Genomic DNA, 5,718 nt, shown 5'->3' with positions numbered 1-5,718 from the left:
GCTGGGCTCTGAGATGGAGGGTAGTGATGGTTGCACAACAATGCGGATGTACTTAATGCCGCCGTACACTTAAAAATGGTCAAGACGGCAAATTCATTTTATATATATTTTGCCACAGTTTAGAAAAAACAAGAAAAATAAATTTTGATTAACCACCTTAAAAATGTATATACAGTGAAATACACAGCTCTTAAATGTTGTGAGATTGATGATATATATAGATTACACCAGTGATGGCGAACCTATGACACGCATGTCAGAGGTGACACGCAAACTCGTTTTTTTGGTTGATTTTTCTTTGTTAAATGGCATTTAAATATATAAAATAAATATCAAAAATATGTCTTTGTTTTACTATGGTTTCAAGTATCAAAAAATTTCTATACGTGACACGTACCAGAGTTAAGTTAGGGTTTTTCAGAATGCTGTCATGCTGAGCTCAAAAGGTTTGCCATCAATGGATTGCACTGTCATCTCTGAGTCTTAATGCAATATTCGTTCTCCAGTCTTTTTCACCATGTGGAAAAAGAATAGGATACATCATTGCATCTAAAGTAGGAAACAGGATACTGATTTCTTTCATTTTAGTGGCATTCAGATTATTGGGATCTGGTTTACAATGAATAAGCAGGTCCCTTTCAAAAGGAGGTTCTCCATCTTTGTTTCTGAATATGACAGCAACTTCGGTTACATGGAAATAATTACATCTACCTGGAACACTATTACAATCATATTTAATTGCCATTGTTACTTCCATGGGAGCAATATCTTTCGCTGTTGCTTCAGATTGGGCTTCCTTTTCTACTTCATGTAGCATCTTGTATGATTTTGTTAATTCGTTTGTTTCATGCATGAGGTTGTTGATGTTGATCATGAGTCTTTCTGAGCAGCCCTAGTTTTCTGGCATTGCTAATCTTTTACTCATCGCTTCAGCTGTGTCTAAAATGTAGAGTTGAGCAAACTTCCGAGAAACACCATTTGAAGGATGTAAAGTTCCAGTATGATGATAAACTTGACCATGTATTCTAAAACAGTATGGTCTATATCCTGATGGTGATGCGATATGTGCATCCATTGAAGCAAAAGCAAAATATTCGTTATGGAACGAATATTTTCCATAAAAGTTTTACTGTCAGAATCATCATTTATCATTATTTTTTTAAATATGCCAGGTATTCTGGAAAATGTACATCATTTGGACAAACTTTACCTTTGCTGCAACATCAAGTAAATTTTCCATCAGATGGTTTTTCATTAGAGAAATTTAGTGATAGGTAAAGTTGACACGTAACAGTCATTCCACCGCAACTGTGTTCGATAATTGCATCCTCATTTACTTCATTTTTGCTGTGAAGGCAGTTCATATCAGAATTGGTAGTACTTGTCGATGACTTTTTTCAGGCACATTCGGTAGACGACACTTTCTTTCGGCCTCAGAAGTATGTTGTGCCAATAGTTGGTCTTCAAACATATTGTTGATGATGATGCTTTTTTCAGCAGCAGAGGAATGTTGTGCCAATAGTTGTTATTCAAACGTATTCTGGTGATGATGCCACTTTCTTTTGGCCGCAGAGGTATAATTGGGGCCAGCTGGCTAGGGAGAGACCTTGGGAGATTGGCCTGCCTAGAAGGGATCACAGGAGGGCCTCAGGGTGTATCAGGCCATGACTGGCCCCAGCAGCCCCAGCCTGAGTCCCCAGCCTTGCAGCCCCAGCTTTCACCCCCAGCCTCACAGCCCTGCAGCTCCACCTAGCACCCCGCCTTGGCCTGGCACCATCCACTCACCTGCTCCACCATCTTGCTGAGGTCTTGCTCTCATCAGGGCCTGTTAGGGCAGGCAGCACCTCCACTGCCACCGCTGCCAGCTCCACATCACCAACACCTGCCATGTTCCACACTGCCCCCTGGTGGTCAGCACATGTCATAGCAAGTGATCGAACTCCTGGTCTCCCGATCTAACTCCTGAGGGGACAATTTGCATATTAGGCATATATATATGTAGATATACATATATATGTATATATATGTATATATATATATACATGTTATTATACACATGCAATGCATATCATCAGACACAAGTATGAATGAGAATCTAATAGGAACTCTTATAAAAACATCTCTGGGAGAGAACTATATTAATTGGAGTACATTTGGAGAACAGTTCTATTGATAACATGCTCTCAAAACAGACATGCACCTCTGATAGAAGATAATAACCCAACAAACAGCACAGGTAGAATGTTATCATGTCCCTATTGTGATAAACAGCAATAAGACTTTATTGTTAGACTGCTCAGGAAACCAGAGAAGATTGTTAGTGGCTAGAGTTCACTGTGAATCCAGGAGAAATAGAAACCAGCAAGCAGCCGAAACCGGTTTGGCTCAGTGGATGGAGCGTCAGCCTGCGGACTGAGGGGTCCCAGGTTCGGTTCCAGTCAGGGGCATGTGCCTTGGTTGCGGGTGCACCCCCGGTGGGTAGTGTGCAGGAGGCAGCTGGTCGATGTTTCTCTCTCATCGATGTTTCTAACTCTCTATCTCTCTACTTTCCTCTCTGTAAAAACTCAGTAAAAAAAATATATTAAAAAAAAAAAAAAAGAAACCAGCAAGCACACTGAGAAAGCACAGAAAATAAGGGAAGAGACAAAAGAGACCACTGAACAAACAACATGAAAAGTAAACTAGATTGTATATGGATTTTGGATAGATAATTCATGAGAGAGAAATAAGGTTATACATTGAGAAGTGGCCACAAGGCCTAAAACTACAGAACTGCCACATTCCAAGAAATGTGCTGCACTAATAGTGACAGAGAGTTAAATTACTATAGAAGACTTGGGGTCCAAAATGGCAATACTTACAAATTTACAATTTACTAAGGAAAAATGTGCATTGCATCAGAGCCAAAGGCTGTGTCACAGCAAGGAGTTTGCGTAAGGCCAGGCATGAGCTCCCATTTTTCTCCATTGTACAGGTATAATTTCACTGTCAGGTAAGAACCAAGATGAGCACAGAACATCCCAAAAGCCAAAAATTGATTTACTGCCAAGGTTTCTTCTATCATGTTAGATCTGTAGGCATATTTTTACTATGTGACCAGACACAACAGTGGAGGACTCTGAAGGTCTTAAGGAGAATGGGTATAAGTTATCAATTTCACTGTTACCAATAAACACTGCTGATAAGCTATTAAAAAATAAAAAGTGTCAGAAAATCTGAACAATTTTCCAAAGAACACATGCAGATGGCCAACATGTACATGAAAAGATGCTCAATATCATTAATCACCAGGAAAGTACAAGTCAAAACCACAATGAGATATCACCTCAGACCTAGTAGAATGGCTATCATAAGAAAGACAAGAAATAACAAGTGTTAGTGAGAATGTGAAGAAAAGGAAACCATGGTGCACTGTTGGTGAGATTGTAAATTGGTGAAGCTACTATGAAAAGTAGTATGGGGGTTCCTCACAAAATTAAAAATAGAACAAATACATGATCCATCAATTCCACTTCTGGGTATTTATCCAAAGAAAGCAAAAACACTAATTTGAAAAAACAGCGATTTTAAATTGGTGTGCCACAAAAAAAAATATTAAAACATGTAATGACTGACTATTTAGTCAGGGGCACTGAGCTCTTTTCAACAGCCATTACAACAATAGTCATCCAGTGTGAATGCCCTGTCGTGAACCATAAATATATATATGTCATACAATAGAGTTGCAACTTATTGGTCACAAAACATAATAAGGTTGTGTCTGATTGCTTAATTATTAGTACCAGAAATTCTTATATACAAGAATAGGCACCTGATTTTTTAAAATGTAACTTTGGAGCATAAAGAGCAGGTAATTAATATTATGTTTTTGTAAATCAATCAAAATTATACCTATTTTTTGTCAGATTGGCAAAAAATACAATATATTTTTGGTGTGCCCCGGAACTTTAGTAATTAGTTAATGAGTGCCATGAAATGAAAAAGTTGAAAATTGCTGATTTACAATAGCCAAGATATGAAAACAACCTAAGTGTACATCAATGGATGAATATATATATAATATGAAATATTATTCAGCCATAAAAAAGAACAAAATCTTGCAATAACATGGATGTTACTTCAAGGGCATTATGCTACGTGAAATAAAGTAGAGAAAAACAAATACTGTATGTACTGTCTTATATGTGGAATCTAAAACAAACAAACAAAAAACAAGCTCATAGATACAGAGAACAGATGGGTGGTGGCCAGAGGCATGGGTGGGAAGTGGGAAAAATCAATGATGTCAAACCTAAAAAGAAAAACAAAGACCTTATTGATTTTAATAATGACAAATAAATAAAATGCCTTTTACATTTTTTATTGTTAAATGACCATTGTGAGTTCATGGTAATTTATTATATATAACACTATTTTAGTATTTTATTGATTTTTTACAGAGAGGAAGGGAGAGGGATAGAGAGTTAGAAACATCGATCAGCTGCCTCCTGCACACTCCCCACTGGGGATGTGCCTGCAACCAAGGTACATGCCCTTGGCCGGAATCGAACCTGGGACCTTTCAGTCCGCAGACTGACACTCTATCCACTGAGCAAAACTGGTCACGGCTATATATAACTCTTAAAGTGTGCAGGATTAGGTTGTCCCAATATGAGGGGAGGCCCATAAAGATTGTAATTTCCCAGAAGACAGACAAGTACATTTAAAATTAGAGGGAATTCCATCTGCAATGTTCCTTTTCCCTAACATAAATCTCACTTCTATTTTTTTAAATAGTTACTGATTTTTATTATTACTAATTTTTTAGACTTTCACAAACTTTTTTAAATTCATCTTTATTGTTGAAAGTGTTACAGATGTCCCCCTTATTCCCTCCTACTGACCCCCTCCACCCCACACCAGCAGGGGGTAGGAGGGGAGGGCAGGTCTTCACCACACTATTGTCTGTGTACATGGATTATGCATATATGAATACAAGTTCTTTGGTTAATTTCTTCTCACCCATGCCTTTCCTTTAAGATTCATCAGTCTGTTCCATACTTCTGCATCTCTGGATCTATTTTGTCAGCTAAAGATCATTATGAGAAAAGGCAGAGAGTTGAAAATAGAATCAGTGAGGGAAAAACAGAAAAATAAATTTCATAAGGATCCAAGATGCAGGAGAGAGAAATTTTAAAGGGGGTTCATTATCCTATCTAATAAAAGACAAAAGGGTAATTGACCATACCTTAGCTACACTTCCCATTGGCTAATCAGCACCATATGAAAATTAACTGCCATCAAAGATGGTGGCTAATTTGCATACCGCAGGCAGGGCTGGCCAGTGCCAGACACTACCCGGGCCCTGTGTGTGGCCCTGGGAGGCCGGGCTTAAGTGGCGTGATCGAGTCACCTAAGCCCCACCCCAGCCAGGACCTCCATGTGCTGCCTAAGCCCCCACCACCTAAACCCCGCCCCCAGCCGAGACCCCCATGTGCCACCTAAGCCTCGTGCACCTAAGCTCCGCCCCCAGCCGGGACCCCCGTGTGCCGCCTAAGCCCCACTGCCAGCTGGGACCCCATGGCGATCCCAGAGCAGGCAAGTGCAGAGGCCAGCCGGCCCCCAGGTGGGCCTGCTGCTGGTATCGCCATGGTGATCACAGAGCAGGCAAGTGTGGAAGGCAGCGGGCCATGGCGATCCCAGAGACAGAAAGTTACCCACAGGCAGCACCCAGCAGGG

This window comes from Myotis davidii, unplaced genomic scaffold (genome assembly GCF_000327345.1).
Source record: "Myotis davidii unplaced genomic scaffold, ASM32734v1 scaffold900, whole genome shotgun sequence".
NCBI classification, from domain to species: Eukaryota; Metazoa; Chordata; class Mammalia; order Chiroptera; family Vespertilionidae; genus Myotis; species Myotis davidii.
Note: the sequence above shows the minus strand (reverse complement) of the source record.